The sequence below is a fragment of the Panthera pardus genome, unplaced genomic scaffold, assembly GCF_024362965.1.
Source record: "Panthera pardus isolate Hobbes unplaced genomic scaffold, ASM2436296v1 HiC_scaffold_15, whole genome shotgun sequence".
Lineage (NCBI taxonomy): Eukaryota > Metazoa > Chordata > Mammalia > Carnivora > Felidae > Panthera > Panthera pardus.
Genome location: NW_026526710.1, coordinates 49,161,304 through 49,179,238, shown reverse-complemented (window position 1 = coordinate 49,179,238; position 17,935 = coordinate 49,161,304). Strand labels below are relative to the sequence as shown.

The window sequence follows — 17,935 nt, the reverse complement described above, 5'->3', positions numbered from 1 at the left end:
CAGCCACAACTGCATGATAGGCTGAGAAACCAGATCAGGACCATGTAAAGATTTGAATAACTGAATTGCATACAGAATTTTTAACCAGACTCATTTTATTTTCTGCATTCATCAAAACACTTTGGGTCCAAGTAAATCCTACCCACTCAAAATTTTTACAAACTAAGGAATATTCACTTCTAAATAATATTGGAGCTTTGTGTTCTAAGCTTTTATAGCTTTTTAAGGTGAAACAACAAAACACGATATGTTTTACCAAACATCTCAAGTCAACAAATGTTCTAGCAGGATTTCTAATGCCTCTTTCACATGCTCTTTCTTAGGATGAAATATTGAACTGTTTTAACATGTTTGTGGGGTTTTTCTAATATCTATTTTAATAACTATGTTTTATTAGATTTTTTATAAATACACTTATTCCAATGTGTAGAAAATTACTGGATATTTTTAGTTTTGAAAAAAAAAAACTTGTTAGCAAGTATTTCTTCTATGTTGTTCAAGACCTCTCATTGTCTAGAGTAGTAGTTCTCAAAGTGTGGTCTATAAGACCCTTTAGGGGGGTGGAAGGCAGGTTGTGTAAGAGCAAAACTATTTTCTGATACTAACATATTTGTCTTTTTGATGGAATTGGCATTTGCACTCAGAGTGTAAAAGCAGTTGAGGGTAAAACTGCTAGTGCCTTGGTCTGAGTGAAGGCAGTGGGATAGACGGTGCTAATACTCACTTATTCCTCATTGCCAGGCACTTGCATGGCCAGCTTGATCTAAGAGTTTATTTGGTGATGTAATTAATACCTATTAGTTATGTTAATCTCAACATGTGAGTACATGGCTTTTTAATATTCTTTGTGATGAAATGGGAAGTACACATAAAAAACTTAGGCTGAACACCAAAGCAGACTGTCTCCAGGAAGAGCACTTGTGTCATTTTTGGAGTTGTGACTTGACCTAGCCACTTAAAAAAACAAAATTTTTTAACATTTATTCATTTTTTGAGAGAGAGACAGAGACAGAGAGCATGAGCACAGGCGAGGCAGAGAGAGAGGAAGACACAGAACCCAAAGCAGGCTCCAGACTCCGAGCTGTCAGCACAGAGCCTGACACAGGGCTAGAACTCACAAGCTGTGAGATCATGTGACCTGAAGTCAGATGCCCAACTGACTGAGCCACCCAGGTGCCCCAGACCTACCCACTTTTTAATGGAACATCATTTTTGCTTAAAAGAACAATTGACAGGCAGACTGTGGCTTTTCAGACTCAACTATTTGAGATACATTTTCTTAAAAATGAACAAAATGACCAGTCACTTCAAAGAAAACAAGATACGGCATTTGTTGCCAATAAATAATTTGAGCTTTCAAATGAAAATTGGAATTTTGGAAAGCTTATATATGCTATTGTGAGCTTGACAGCTTCCCAAAATTTAAAGAGTTTTCCAGTGATATAGGTAGTGATATTTAAAAATGTGTTTTTTGATATGGCATAATGAACGTATCAATGTGTAGAAGATCTGCATAACTCAATGAACTAATATTTTTTAAATGATCAATGCATGAGGTTATCAATGGATCTTAATTTAACAGAGTATGAAAAACTATTGATACGGTTTCAGGATCCAAATTGCAAATAATATTTAAGAAATTACCACTGGTTAAGTTTTGGTATAGTATCAAAGAGAAATATCCACAGTTATCTGAAAAGTCTGTGAAAATGCCCCTCCCATTTTGAACTATGGATGTACATGAGGCTGGATTTTTCTCCACATACTATAGCAAAACATTTGGCAATATACTCAATGTGGAAACAGTTTGAGAATGCATTTCTTTTTCATTAAGCCAGATATTAAAGAAATGTGAAAATATGTAAAATAGTACCACCATCACTAATTTATTGTAGAAAATAATCATTTTTCATGAAAATTATTTATTGCTATTTTTCATGGATTAATGTTTTTTTAATTTTTTCAGCTTTTATTTCCAAAATGGTAAATATTTATAAATCTAACCTACATAATCAAACGCCCTTTGAGTTCCTTGATTGTTAAGTGTTATAAGTGGATCCTGGGAATAAAAAAATTTTGAGAATGATTGATCCAATTTCACTTATAGGAAACACTTAAGATCACAGATCTTTCTATAAACTGATCCAGGCAGGGTTTTGATGGTGTATGGTAGAGATCAGCTGTGTATTCAGTTGCAGTTATACAAAAATATGTTCTGATATTCAGTTACTTCCTTATTATTTCTAAGAGATTCACACTTGATTTTCCACCAATGCTATTGTTTTTATGCAATAAGTTTGGGAAAATCATGGCTGCACACTTACATGCTTTAAAACTGGGCAAGACTTTGGCTCCTGCACGGCTCAGTCAGTTAGGCATCTGAGTCTTAATCTCAGCTCAGGTCTTGATCTCAGAGTCATGAGTTTGGGCCCTGTGTTGGGCTCCACACTGGTGTGAAGCCTACTTAAAACACAAAACAAAACAAAACAAAACAAAACAAAACAAAACAAAAACTGGACAAGACTTAACCAGCACTTGGGGAAACAAAATTGTGCCACCAAAGAAAGTATTTTATTTGTTTAGTACTTTTTATTTCAAGTGGTTAGTTTTTACTACCAAACTTCCATGAATAGTTCATTTTAATATTTTCATGTCAAATGCAAATTATTTTGTTGAATAATAGCTGTAGCAAATCAAGAGATTCAAAATTCTTGAAAAAAGGGTACCAAATAGCAGAATTAATTTATAGCAGATGAAATCTTATCATCCAAAGCAATTGACTCTTTTCTACTTTTTACCAAGTACTCCAATTTTTAGTGATAACTGATAAGCAAGTATATAGATCATAATTTAATAAAAAAAGTAAATGCTAGTTCCATCATATGTGGTAGGGCAGCAGTTCCATATTTTCTATTATCATAATTGCTTTAAAAATAGTGTAAAACATATATATTGAAATGAAACCGGTATTCTAGGGTTTGAGATTATGTGTATGGATCACATGTATTCTAGCTTAGTGATTGAGTACTGGCTATACACACACACACACACACACACACACACACACACACACACACACTGGCTACCCACACGGATTTTTTTTAACTTGACTTCTGAAAGTTTAACATTGAATAGGTTTTATTAAAAATCATATTGAGAATATTATTTAAATTAAATTCATAGTTCAGATTGATTGTTATTGCAAATAAGGTTTGACAAATTCTTATTTATAGTAAATCTCTAGAATATTCAAAGTAATTGTGAATGAAAATCTTAGGATAATTCTGTACCTTTCTTTTTTCATGAAATCAAAAAATGATTCTTCTCCCCGTAGGACATTTTGAGGCACTTCAGGTGCATCTCAATGAAAACTCAATGTTATATGTGCCTCATATAAGTAGGAAAGCTGCTAGTAGATGAGAGGTCATATGTCTTGTAAAAAGTTGGAAAATTATAGGACAGGGAATAGACTTTTAATTTATTGTATAGAGCTAAATCCTTTTTAAATGTGTCACCAATATTCTCTACCCTTCCACACATGTAATTTTTGTTTGTCCCAGTGCCCATGTGATCGCATGAGTATGAAGTGGAAGTTGGTCACAGGAAATGGGTAAAATGTTTTGTATACTTTTCACAAACAGGCTTCCCGTGTTCTAAGGGCTTTCCTTAGAAGAAGTTTGCTTTTCCAGGGTCTATAGTTGTTGATGTTTAACTCCACTGTTTTTTGTTTGTTTGTTAATGTTTTTATTTTGAAAGAGAGGGAGAGAGAGAGAGTGGGTGCGCAGGGGAAGGGCAGAGAAAGATCCCAAGCAGCCTTCGCCCTGTTAGCCCAAAGTTGGGTTAGATCTGAGGAACCTGGATATCATGACCTGAAGTGAAATCAAGAGGCTAACACATAACTGACTGAGCCACCCAGGTGCCTCTAACTCCACTAAGGTACTAAATCGGGATTTTGTTTTGTGAGCAAATGATGCTGACCATCAACTAGGGTATAAATCCCGAGTCCAGAATCAAAGCATCTTGCTTTCTTGATGGACAAGGAGTTGAGAGAAACAACTTTGTTATTGACCTGAGTTCTCTTATTAGAGCAGACCATCAGGATAAGATAATATTAACTAAAGTTTTAGACTATGAAAGTTCTACTTATCTAAAGCAAGATTGAGAGTCAAATCATATAGATATCATATATCTGTGTATATAATGATAATGTATATAGTTACATGACAATATGTATGTATTTATATAAATATATATATATATATATATATATAAAGTTACAAGACAAAATTAGTAATATGTGTAATGTTTTGCTGTATAGGCATTTTTTAATTGAATGGTACAGCTTTTCTGTTTATCAGCAAAGTGACTGAGAAAACATTCACACCATGAGAAATGAAAATATTAGTGAACTCAGTTCAAGAATTTATTTCAATTTCAGAAAATATAATTCAGTACCTTGTATGTGCTAAGCACTGTGCTAGGGGTGAGTGATAAAGATGAGTGAGAAATTTGAATCTGATATAAACGATATGCCAGGATTAGCTCACTTGTACAGAAAAATGGGGATTGGTAGCTTTCCTGCAGACTATATTCTAAGGTTTTCCTCTCTTGAATCATTTCTTTGGACTGTATTTCTACTTTAAGGAAATCTAAACCCTGATAACTTTCAAAAGAGATAAAGGCATTTGTTGTAACATAGCCACTGTTGTACTCTGATGATAGAAATACTATCACTATTTTCTGCAGATTTATTTCCTGAATCAAGGGTCATTTGTTAGAGGCTTTCTGGATAGATAAGAGTTAAATAACCACCCAGAAAGATAATATAGGTATTTAAACTTATTCTCACTCCCAAATAGATACTGTTTAAATGAGAACATATATCTTAAGTTAATGTTAATTGTGATAGACTAAATAATGGCCCCCAAAGGTCATGACCTAATCAGTAAAACCTTTGAATGTAATCTTACATGACAGAAGGGATTTTGCAGATGTGATTAAGTTAAGGACTTTGAGACAGAGAGATTATCTTGGATTATCTGACTGGATCCTAAATGTAATCACAAGTCATTATAAGAGAGGGGCAGAGGGAGAATTGACCATAGAAGTGAAAGGTAATGTGACAACAGAAGCAGAAGGAGAAAACTTGGTGTGACACCAGGCCACAATCCAAGGAATGCAGGTGGCCTCTAAAAACCTTAAAAGACAAAGCAAGAAATTCTTTCCCTCCAGAAGGAAGGAAGTATGTGTGTGTATATTGTATACATACATATGTGTGTGTGTGTGTGTGTGTGTGTGTGTGTGTGTGTATGTGTGTATGTGTATATATATATAATTTTTTTAAGACAGAGATCAAGTGGGGGAGAGGGGCAGAGGATCTTAAGCAGGATTCACACTCAGTGCAGAGCCTAAAGGGAAGCTCAGTTCTATGATCAGATCTTGACCTGAGCTGAAGTCAAGAGTTGGAGGCTCAACCAACTGAGCCTCCCAAGTGCCCCCTTCCAGTAGTTTTCCTAACAGAGGAGTTAGATGACACAATCTTCTATAACAGAAATGCATACACCTGGCAAATTATTGTTACAATCAATTTCTACACTTTTGCCCTTCATTATCAAGGAGTCACAGCCCACAAATGTGTAACTGTGACCCATCATAAATCAGCCATCTGGCCTCTGTCATTTCATGTTGCAATATCTGCATGTCATTTATCCAGAAGAACTTTGTACTTATGAAAAAGTGAGTTACTTCTATTAGTGCATACTCATTATTAGAAATTATATGACAATTAGCTATCATTATCCAGTTACAAAAAGGGAAATACTATCAGGTTGTCAGTCCTTAAAACATACTTCATTCAAATAATGCATTTTTAGTAACTAAACTATCTTTTAAACTGGAGGTAAGGGTGGGGCTTCCATAAATACAAGTTTTATTTTAGAACTTTTTTCTATTTTTTTTCAGTTTTATTGATATATAATTGACTTATAACATTGTGTAAGTTTAAGGTTTACAACATAATGATTTGATATATGTATATATTGTGGAATTATTACCATAATAAGTTTAGTTAATATCTATCACCTCCTATAGTTCCAAATATTTTTCCTTGTGATGAGAACACTTAATATCTACTCTTTTAGCAACTTTCAAATATACAATACAGTATTATTATCTATAGTCATCTCCAATTTCTTGTCTTTATTCTGGCAATAACTTGGAAAAAATTCTGGTGCAGACACTTTAGAGAAATTCATTAATCTTAGAACAAAAAATAGCTTTCGAAGTTTCTACTCCTTTTATGAAATACTTGACCTTAAAAACATCATTGCTTGACTTTTAAATAAAGAATTTGGACTAAATGATTTTGAAAGGCCCTTCAGATCCCACATTTTGTAATCTTGTGAAATTCCCTTGATACTGGTGATGTTTAATTTATAAGAATAATATCTGGCACTAAAATATCAATAGGCCTAATATTTTCCTTCTTAAATTGTAATGCTTACTGTTTATGAAAATATTAGTCCCTTTTAAAATCCCTAAGTTAAAACTCATTTTAAACTGCTGTTAACACGAAATTTAAATTTCAGTTATCTTAGGTCATTTTATGGAACTAAAGAACAAAATATCAAATTCAAAATTAACGAATTTTTCACTACCTTGGATTGAAAGCAGATATTTGTTGAGGAAATTCTGGGACTATCAGCATCTTCATAGTTTTCCTAGGAAGAAAGAAAACACAAGTAAAATTATTGGGAACCTAGGCAAATCAGATGGCATCATGGAAATATAGTCACCCACTTTGGGAAAGTACACAAATAATATCAGAAAAGTCTTGAAATCAGTGGTAAGAAAGCAGTTTAAACAGGTGTTGCATTACAGAAAATGTGTCTGCTTGTTTGACATACTTTTTGGAAAGGGAAGTAGATAAAAGCAGCACTATTATCAAGAAGCAAATACATCCAGTGTTTACAAAATCATTTCAGTTAGTCTAAGAACAAACCTTCAGATAAGTCAGCATTTCAAATCCAGTGGGGGGGAAAAATGTTACACCTATTTTTATAAAGCTGTAAGAGGCTCAGAATTACTTACTTCAAGAAGTAGCAATTTCTGTTAGAAGATGCATGAAAAGTGTTAGCCTCATGGGAATCCATTTGTGACAACAGAGCAGAAAGCAGCCCCTACTCTGACAATAAAAAAAGTGACAGATAATATGGAAGTAATCAATCTGAAAGGTATAGAATATTTAAACCATGAAATGCCTAAAAAGCCATAAGCGAGATCTTAAAATCAATATAGAATGCTGCTGAAAGACAGAGCAATGACTCAAGAATAGGAATGTTATACTGTTCCCAGAAAGGTTTTGTAAAATAACTATGCATGTGTATTTTAAAAAGGAAACATAATTATTAAATTGCGTTTATTACAAGAACAAGAATTATATGATATTTTATAATATTACAAGTGATTTAAAAGACGGTGTTTTCTAGAATTTTGGTCTGTATTCAAGATGATCCTGAACTATTTTGATGAGAATAAAACCATATTAGTCCTTAAGAAAGCAAAGTGGCAGAGAGCATAGAACCCTGTAACTGCTTAGGATGAAGAGATTTAAATTGGTTTTATTAGTACTTCACTTAAAATATTCCTAGATGCAAGGAATGTAATTGCTTGCATCTAGGAAACTCAGAGGCAGTAAATCACATTTGTCAAGGTGTTTGACTGGAAAGTCAAAAAGCAGAAGTATTTCTTGGTTTAAACTGGAAGATCAACCACAGAAATTAGAAATAAGTCTGAGAGGAAAGAAAGAATGTTGTATTCTGGTAGTCCTTGGAACATCCTTTTTTTAATAAAGATAGGACCATTTCTAAACATGTTTAAAACCAAAGAACTGAACTGACCATCATGTTGATTTCTCCAACCAAGCTTTCTTTCTTTCTTTTTCTTTTTTTTTAAATTCTAGTAGACTGCTGTGAATCAAATGTATTCTAGAGAGAAAGGGGAAAAAAAAACAACTGGGACGCCTGGGTGGCTTAGTCGGTTAAGGGTCCAACTCTTGGTGTTTGCTCTGCTCATGATCTCATGGTTCCTGAGTTCAGGCCCCACGTTGGGCTCTGTGCTGACAGTGCAGTGCAGAGCCTGCTTGAGATTCTCTCTGCACCTTCTCCTCTCATGCTCACTCAGTCTCTCCCTCTCCCTCTCTCAAAATAAATAAATAAACATTAAAAAAAAAAAAAAAGAAAAAATGTCTTCCTCATTTCTAGCATGAATATAGGGATAAGATGTTTATAATTTTTCCTTAGAATTAGATTTTATGAGCTGAGGCCTGAAAATTGTGTTGCCAACTTTGTACCAGGTGCCAAATATTTGATTTTCATATTGTGCCCAAGTATTATAGAAGATTCAGGGAATCTGAGAAATCTTGTCCAATTTATCCCTGTGTCTGGTCCTTCTTTTAGAAAGCTAGATCACAAACTGCTGTTGTACGGACCTTCATCCTTGCCCACAATTCCAGTTCCTGACAGACTCTTTCACCTCTGATATACCACACTAAACAGTTCACTACTTTGGGTTTCGCTTTGCTTTGTTTTGTTTTTGGGAAGAAAGCAGAAATAATAGAAAATTGAGGAAATAAGGGATTTTGTAAGAAAGAAAGAAAGAGAAGAAAGAAATAAAAAAAAAGAAAAAGAAAAGAGGGAAGGGAAGGAAGGAAATAAGGAAGGGGTGAGAGAGAGAGAGAGAGAGGAAGAGAATTAACTTTAGGGATACTTTAGAACAGCCCAGAAATGGTGAAGCAGAACAGGATAGTCAACACTACTTCTTTGCTTTTACATGCTCAGTAGTTTTGCTGTCTGAGAGATTTTTTCTCCTGTATGAGTTATATTTCCACATATATTACAGATTATTTAAAAGGATAAGGGTTTCTAGATGACCGAGCATCATCAATATTTTCAAATGTTCTGTTGTCTCCAATGATAGCCATAGTCATTTGCTTCTTTTTCAAGATTTCTCTTGAAATATTATGACCATTTTTATGCAAAACTTTCCTGTCTTACATATAAATAGTCCCTCATAAAATACATTTCAAATGCTTCATTGTATGGACCAGGAAGCACACAGGTCATCAGCTTTTCGAATCAGTTAACCCCCATGAAATCTACCCTTTGCTTGGGGAACGTTATGCATCTGTATCCTTTCCACACCTGGACTGCTAGTCCCTGTTCCTGGTGTTCATGCAGACACTAGCTCTGTCCACAGGCTCTATCCCTTCATTTTGAATCCACAGTACAAATTATGCTGTTGTCAGGCTCTCATAAGAGAAGTCAATCATCAAGTTTCTCCCACAAAATGTTTGACAGAAACTTGCTTGACATATCTAATATTTGAGAGACTCGGTTTAAAGAATGCTAGATATTTGTTACTCTGGTTTTCCTAATATATATATATATGTGTGTGTGTGTGTGTGTGTGTGTGTGTGTGTGTATTTTTTTTTAATTAGACCACTGGAAAGCAATACACTTGGAATTCCTAGATCACTGTTTTCAATTTGATTGACTTCTACTCATCCTCCTTGATTGATTTCCTTCTTCTACTTTGGGTTAAATTTCTCTTCATTTTTCTAGCTACTTAAAATGAAAACCTAGATCATTGATTTTAAATCTTTCTTTCTTTTTTTAATACAAGCATGTGGTGTTATAAAGTTTTTTCTAAGCATAGCTTTAGGTACATCACACAGATTTTGATATTTTTTTATTTTTCTTTTTATTCTGACCTAAATATTTTCATAATTTTCATCTGATTAGTCTTTTGACCCATAAGATATTTAAAAGTATGTTGTTTATCCTGAAAAATAATAAAAAAAGAAGTGTGTTGTTTAATTCATAAATGTGTCAGAATTTTCCAGATTTCTTAGTGTCATTGGTTTATAATGAAGTCTATAATAATCAGAGAACATATTCTGTACAAACTCACTTTTTTAATTACTGAGACCTAACATTACATTACTGCATATTGCCTGTTTTGGTGGAAATTACTTTTGCATTTGAAAAGAGTGTATATTCTTCAGTTATTAGAGGTAGCATTTTATAAATTTCAGTGCTGCTGTGCAAAATGTCTGTAAATTTAATGGTTTTTGCCTAGCTTTTTATCTATCAATTACTGATAGAAGAGCCTTAAAATTTCCAATGATGACTATATTTTTCTAATTATTTTCCACTTTTATTTTTGTCAGCTTTTGCAGTACGTATTTTGAAGCTCTGTTAGAGCTTCATACACATTTGTGATGGTTATATATATTTCTAATCAATTGATCCTTCTATCTTTAAGAAATGTCCTTTTTTTATCACTGATAATCCCTTATTTTAATGTGGATCTTGTTTGATAATGAAATAGCCATACTGATTTCCTGATGGCTTACATCAACATGGTGTATTTTCTTCTTTCCTTTCACTTTGTCTGTCTGTATCTTTATAGTTAAAGGTTATCTCATAGGCAACATGTAGTTGAATCTAACAAACTCTACTTTTTATTTGGAGTATACATCCAAGTTATTCATATTTTCATATTTTTATTGTTGTTCTTTACTGAAGTTTCCCATTTCTTTTACTGATCATTTCCATCTTTTCCTTAATTACTTGAATATATTTATAGCAGCTGCTTTCAAGTCTCAGAAATTTCATTACCCAGGTCATCTTGGGGTCTTTTTCTATGGACTAACTTTTATCTTCTCTGTGAGCCACAATTTTTTATTGTTTGTTGGACTTTGTACAGACTCTGGATACTCTTATCTTTCTTTTAAGTGTGTTAATTTTTGTTTTGCCTGACTACAGGGTATAAGAAAAATCCGTCAAAAGGATCTCTTTTCATATCCTCCAGTTTTTGCCCACTTTTGGTCACTCTGTAGTGCCTTCAAATATTTGATTTTCATATTGCACCCACAGATTATAATTGCTATCTACAGGAAACCTTGCTGCCATTACCAGAAACAAAACTAGTTTCCATTATATATTTAGGTTTTTCTGTGAAATTATAATAGAGTTTATAAATTTCACATGTTTTCTTATTATATATGATGGTACAAACTCATTTTAGATCATATGGAAGTATAAACCGAAGAGAGGCACCTGGGTGGCTCAGTTGGTTACGAGAGTGACTTTGGCTTAGGTCATGATCTCGTAGTTCATGGGCTCGGACACCACATCAGGCTCTGTGCTGACAGTGTGGAGCCTGCTTGGGATTCTCTCTCTCTCCCTCTGTCTCTCTCTCTGCCCTTCCCACACTTGCGCTCTCTCTCTCTCTCTTTCTCTCTCTCTCTCTCAAAATTAACTTAAAAAAAGAAAATATAAACCAAAGAGCATAATTAAAATCATTTTTTCATCTGTTTTATATGCATATATATTATTTACAAATTATGTATAATACTGGATATATTCTCAATTTTGCTGTGTTGTAATTTAAACTCACCTATCTTTATGTCATTAGTTTTGAAAAGCATAATTTTTTGAATTACATAATGTTTAATATATACATATGTGATATTAACTTTTTTCTAATTTTTTAAATTTTTATGTGATTTCCAAATTGTTTTGTTCTTAAAAAGTGCAATGATAAAAATTTTTTGTAGACATCTATTTTGCATCTATTTATTTCTTCATTGTTTATTGTTAGCAAGGGAATTATAGGTTCAAAATGTTTAAACCTTTAGTTTATTGATAAACGTTAGACTAGGATGTTTTAAATAAGCATAGATATAATAAGATTCATATACATTAAACATAGCCATAAAATATAAGAGACACAGAAGACATGAAATTTAGTGAGAGCTCTTTTTCTTGGTATATGTTTCTTTGGCTCCTAACCTATTTTTGTAATTTAAATTCTTTTTTTAAAGTAATATATTTACATAAACCAAAAATTTTACCTGTACTTGAATAACAAGGCTCTCTTGCCCTATTCTTCTGTATCTCTCATTGCCCCTCCCTAATGCAGATACTTTAAAGTCTTTTCTGGTATTACCATCGTATTATAAGTAACAGCTTTTTACTTTCTTGTTTTTGTTTCTGTGTTAAATTATTATGCCTATATTTATTGTTGACAACTCATTTGAAGTATGTATCATGAAAACTTTTCATACAACTTTTTCTCTATCTTGGAGTTGATATTTGCCTCTTTTTATGTTTCTTTGTCTCATTTTTTAGACACCTAAAATGAATTCAAATCTGTGATTGTTTTTTCTTTGACGATGCCTTCCTGCAGTTCCTCTCTTGCCCCAGTCTGACTGGTTGCCCCTTGCTTTTGCTGCTTAGCTATTGTCCTGTGTCTGCCTTTCAAAGTCATCTTGGGACTTCTCTTTGCCACTTCCTTGTGTTGGATTTACTACTTCCTGGAATCAACCGTATCTGCTTCTGTTTGTTTGTTTATGGGTATACATTCTCTAGAGGCTTCCTGGGAATATTTGAGGGTCTATCCATTAACTTTTGCTGGGTAACAATCCACCCGAAAACTTAGTGGCTTAAAGCAGTTGTTTGTTCAGTTCTATGGAGTCAGCTGTTTTAGTTCTTCAGATCTACCGGCTTCAGGGCTGGAGAGTCTAGAATGGCCTCTCTTTCTTATTTGTGACTTCAGTTGGGATGGTTGATAGGGCTGAGGCCTCATTCCATGTATGTGGTCTCTCATCTTTGGAGACTATCTTTGGCTTCTTCATGGTGATCGCTGGGTTTACAGTAGCATGAGAAGGCAAGCCACTTTTGAGCCTCTGCTATTGCGTCATGTTTGCTCATGTCCCAAAATTCAAAGCAAGTCACATAACCAAACCCAGTTTCAGGGGGTGTGGAAACAGATGCCATATCTTGATTGGAGAAACTGCAAAATATTGTAATCATTTTTTTAAAGCTACCCACCTTACTTATATTTTTATTTTTAATTTTTTTTAATGTTTATTTATTTTTGAGAGACAGAGAAAGACAGAGCATGAGTGGGGGGAGGAGCAGGGAGGGAGGGAGAGGCAGAATCTGAAGCAGGCTCCTACAGCACAGAGCCTGACGCGGGGCTTGAACTCACGAGCCGTGAGATCCTGACCTGAGCCAAAGTCAGACACTCAACCGACTGAGCCACCCAGGTGCTCCAATCATTTCTTTTTTAATAACACTGTGCCAAATACAGCCAATGGTAATGAACATACACACCTAAGTTTCCATTTTTTAATGTTTAGAGCTCCCCTAAAGCTCATTGCCTAACATGGTCAGCACTGTAAGTCAAAAGAGGCAACAGCAGTATTAAATGTGTGCCACTTACTGTATCATGATTTTTCCAGCTACTACCAGAATACTCATCAAATGTCACATATTTTTAGTTTAGTTTTGTTTTTCGTTTGTTTCTAATAATAGTCACCAACTTCTTATATCAGTTCTCAGTATTGATCAGGAAAGATTAGGCTATCCTCTAGTAACAGTTTACACATCTCTGTGACTTACAACTACCAAGGTTTATTTCTTACTCACGAAAGTTCACTGAGGCTCTGTGACTCTCCAGGGTAGTTCACTTCCACAGAGTAACAAAGGGCTCCAGTTCATTTCCTTTGGCTCCACCATCTCAACCAAAGGCCTCTGTGGTCTCCTTGCAGCGGAAGAGAAAGCTGGAGGGACACGTACTTCCTGTTAAATAAATGTCTTGGCCTCAGACTGATTCATGTTTTCTGTATTAATGGTGAGAACTACACTCATGGCTCTTCCAAGTTACAGTAGGTCTGAGAAATGTAGGGCATCCCATGGACAGTTGGTAAGTCAGTGTCTCTCACAAATGTTATTAAAATTCTAAAAAGTGTCCAGAGTGCTGGATCTACATTATCCTTTTTGATAGACTAAGTAATATTTCAAGTATGTTATAAACTGTAAATCATATTCAAAATTGATGATGACAAGGATTAATAAGGCACAAGTCAGGGAAAGGGTATAAGCTCAAACTCTTAAAAACATACCTTTAAAAAAAACAGGAATTTAAGAAATAATACGTAACACCAAGTTGGAAAGATTATAAGGTTTATGAATGGAATTGTGAGAAATATTTTTTGATTAGTAGAGAAGAACAGATGACAGAGACTATAAAACTGACCAGTTCAAACTAATTCTTGAAGCAATTTAAAAAATAATCCATATCAAGAATAGACATCTGGGGGGTACCTGGGTGGCTCAGTCTGTTAAGCATCTGACTTCAGCTCAGGTCATGATCTCACAGTTTTGTGAGTTTGAGCCCTGCATCAGGCTCTGGGCTGTCTGAGCAGAGCCCGCTTTGGATCCTCTGCCTCCTTCTCTCTCTGCCCCTCCCCTGCTCACCCTCTATCTCCCTCTCTCTCTCAAAATAAATAAACATTAAAGAAAAGAATAGGGGTGCCTGGGTGGCTCAGTCGTTAAGCCTCTGACTTCGGCTCAGGTCATGATCTCATAGTTCGTGGGTTTGGGCCCCGCGTCAGGCTCTGTGCTGACAGTTTGGAGCCTGGAACCTGCTTCAGATTCTATGTCTCCCTCTCTCTCTGCCCTTTCCCCGCTCGTGCTCTGTCTCTCTCAGTCTCAAAAATAAGTAATAAAACATTTTTAAAAATTTAAGAAAAGAAAAGAACAGACATCTGGAAGTTAGGTTCAAGATTATCAGAGACTAAATTGATAATCATGGTCATCAAAATAAGGAGGTTCTTTGGACAACTAGGCCAGAGAATGTTGATGCTATTCAAAGAGAAAACAGAGGCAGTAGTTTGGTGTGTGGCTTTTTTTTTACCACATTGATTTCATTCAGATCCTGGGTTTAACCTCTACTGGTCATTTAACATCCTTTCCTATGAACATAGAAATAAAAATAATATTTATTTGCTATGGGTTTTATATGTAAAATAATGGACACATAGTGCCTGGTACCTGACTTCTCAATAAATTATTAATAGCCTTTGAAGGAAATTTAGTGGGAAGGGGTAAGAAAATGGTGATCTTGGTCAGTTGGCCAGCAGAGCCATCGCACTGTTACTCTAAGAGGATAAAGTACTCCTTTGTTGGGTTCTAATGTTTTTCTTTGAGTCCTTTCATTACGTTTCTTTACACATTATTTTTAATCTCTTGGCTTTTTTTTTTTTAATTTTTTTTCAACGTTTTTTATTTATTTTTGGGACAGAGAGAGACAGAGCATGAACGGGGGAGGGGCAGAGAGAGAGGGAGACACAGAATCGGAAACAGGCTCCAGGCTCCGAGCCATCAGCCCAGAGCCTGACGCGGGGCTCGAACTCACGGACCGCGAGATCGTGACCTGGCTGAAGTCGGACGCTTAACCGACTGCGCCACCCAGGCGCCCCACTTGGCTTTTTTTATTTAGACATTTTTAACCAGATATGATTTCAGATTTGGTTTTGTCCTCCAATAATTTTACAATTAATTCCCCTAACCTTTGAGTATTAGAAATTTGGTAATGTAAGTTGAAGTAGGGCATAAGGAACTGAGATTATGTTGAGAATTACACATAGGTTTGAGGCTCTAACTGGGGTCACTTACTTATGCCTTTTCGGACATAATGACAATGGTCTTGAAAAATAGAAAGTCACCTGGTCATTAAATCAAGCTGCTTCTACTACCTTCATAGTATTATAATATCTTCCTTTCTTGTTTTACAGTTTATAAATAGTTTAATATTAATTTAAGTGTGACCCATTAGAATGTCACTGACTTCCATCCAATATTAAAATATCATGCCATTCAAGGATAAATCTTAGAAAGAGCAGGCATGTAAAATAGGACAAATTTAAGGAAAGCAAAATAAAATCACAAATGACATCTAGTGAAGAAACCTTGAAAGGGAATTGTCTTTAATTAGTTCACAGTTGGAGATTGTTCATACTGCTTATTTTAGTTAAGTCTTTCATTTGGGGAGAAACAAGCTATTTAACTTTCAGGATGCTTGCGGGTACTCAGGGAGCAACTTGAATCCCCTATCTTATTGAATAAAATGCTATCCTCCATAAAGTGTAACTTTATTAGGAAAAAAATATGATCTATGAAGTGTGATAATCTAGTGGAGTTTGTTACACATCAGCAACAAGAGAAAAACAAAGGTAACTTAAAACTTTAAACTCCTAGCATGGGTATTGTATATGAGTCACTGGCATTTATTTTAGTCAATGAAATTACCTCAGGAACTTTTGTAAGTGGACATCCTTTCTACTGGACTTAATACAAAACCTAGTATATGCCTTTGGGGAAAGAACGTAAGGTTTTTCTTTGTGGAGAACATAAGGAATGAGAGAAATCCTGATAAATAGGTTAAGTACTTCAGTTTTATAAAGTTCATGAACAAATAGGGCACATTCAGAAAGTCATGAAACTTATACAATATTCCATAGGCTGCTACTTTGCTAAAACCTGGTCTTGTAATATGCTTGTAATCATCATCTCTTCTTTAGTTCATGGAAGGTTTACTCACTTCAGGTATCTCTATATAATAATACTGGGGAGCACTTTCTAACTAGAGGTTTATGCAAACAGTGGGATTTTACCAGAGTTGACTGAAACCTGTCTGAAACTGCACTATGAGTGATAGCTGTATACATTTTTCATAATATTTTTTAGCCATTGTTCATTTATAATGAAATACGTGGAGATGGCATAGAATAGTTAGTGAGTACATTTATAAACTTTCATTTCCTTCTGACTCAGGATGTGATGAGAACACGTAGCGAAATGTAACCATGAAATAGTCTTTGGCCCTAATTTACTTTCTTCTCCTTCTAGGTCCTATGACACTTCTGTCTGTCTTCGAGACAAATCTTGTTTCATACTCTTCTTCATGAAAAGACACTTTCTAGTTTCATGGTCTCAAACTCTATATTTATCCTCATCCTCAAAAGTCAATTAAAACGGATTGTGATAGCTGTTTTGCACAGTAATATTTGCACTCTGCTAGCTGCCTGCTTTGCTTCTTAACTAGGAAAAATTTCTATATTCCTATGTGATCCTTTGACAACTCTGCTTGTCCTTCTCCCATCTCAGTACTGTTTCTTTTCCTTTGTGCCACATTTTCTGTAACCTATGAAAAAACTATGGTGATGTTTTAGTAGAGAGAATAACTTCTTTGCTAGTTTTAAGTAGTAAATGTATTACGCCTTTGTTCAAAACATGGATACCTTGATATTTCATTTGTAACACCCTCTAACACTTCGACCAGCTCAGGGAAGAAGGGGAAAGGAAGGTCTCCTATTTAGATATTTTACTTTCACTGTTTTGGGAGGGTTATACATTTGCAAAAATTAAAATAAGTGATTAAATATCTAACTTGTCCAAGTAAATACTTAATGTCATTCTGTTAGCCCAATACCCAGTCTTGAAATAATTTATTTCAACTGTCCATCACCTACTTCTGTCATTCAATCATCAAACTCCTTTTTCCTAATAAATCATGAGTTTGCCCCTTCCTTTATGTTTCCCTACCACTAACATTCAGGTTCTAATAACCCGTCTCTTAGCTGAGCTTCTGAACTCTAGACTTGTGCTTTCCGACACTCCTTTTCTACATAAAGCCCCAGGTTATTCCTCGCTCTTCCTCATTTTATTCATGATACTCTTTTTCAAAATCCTGCAGTAGCATATGATTTTCTATAAAGAAGTATTAATACTTTTTAATGCTACAGAGGGGCTGTCCATGTTCCAGCACAGATTTTCTCAACCTTAGCACTATTGGCATTTGGACCGGATAATCTTTTGTTGTGTGAGGCTGTCCTGTGCATTGTAGGCCTCTATCCATTAGATAACAGTTACATCCCTGCAGTGGTGACCACCAAAAATGTCTCCAGACATTCTCAAACATCCCAGGGGATGGAGCAGGGAGGTTATAAGCACCCCCAGCTGAGAAACACTGTTTTACATCCACTTAACTTTTTTTGTATTGATTAGAATTATGTTCTAGCTGT

At 34.9% G+C, this 17,935-nt stretch overlaps 1 protein-coding gene across 3 annotated transcripts in view; it reads left to right on the top strand.

The window, feature by feature from the left end:
* The window catches only part of CCDC178 (coiled-coil domain containing 178), a 441,055-nt gene that overhangs the window by 235,260 nt on the left and 187,860 nt on the right, over positions 1–17,935 (top strand). The gene's annotated exons all lie outside the window — the stretch shown is intronic.